Source organism: Neophocaena asiaeorientalis, unplaced genomic scaffold (genome assembly GCF_003031525.2).
Source record: "Neophocaena asiaeorientalis asiaeorientalis breed wild unplaced genomic scaffold, Neophocaena_asiaeorientalis_V1.1 scaffold178, whole genome shotgun sequence".
NCBI lineage: Eukaryota > Metazoa > Chordata > Mammalia > Artiodactyla > Phocoenidae > Neophocaena > Neophocaena asiaeorientalis.
In genome coordinates, this window is record NW_020172371.1 from 174993 (window position 1) to 175630 (window position 638).

The following is a 638-nucleotide window of genomic DNA, read 5'->3' on the forward strand; positions in this document are numbered from 1 at the left end:
AAAATTTATTTCAATTATCCAAATGTACCTTTAGATATATGTATCTAATGTATATGCTCAGATTTTTGTATTATCTCAATATTTATGAAACTGTAATCATTTCTAAAATGTCCCGTGTACAAATGATAATGTCTTTCCTTGTATAAGTGGACTTCTGATTGATCCTGGAAGGAATGCTGTGCAGTTTTATGATGAAATCAGGAGCATATTTGATACTAATAAAATGGTCAATGTTTCAACTCAGGATCTAGATTTTGGATTTTCCTCCAGGATGTAATTAAGGAACTCTCCCCCTATTAAGATAGTGCTGACCTCTAACATGTTTCCAAAATAAAGATAGTAGAATCTCATTTGAAGGAGAAAAATGTGTGTGCTTTGCAGAATAATTCAAACACATGTATCATATAAGCTCTGATGTCAGCATTAACTAATGGGAGATTTTTTTTGTAAGCATACAAATAAATGAACATTATCAGAGCAGAACATTTTTTTCTTAATACAAAAAATTATTTTTTATAATTTTATGTGTTTTTATGAGACTAATATTCAGTAATAGTCACATTTATTACTCTTCCTTGAGCAGCTCCCTGGGAAGTAACGCATTCAAAATGATAGCATCTGTGATTTATGTACATCAT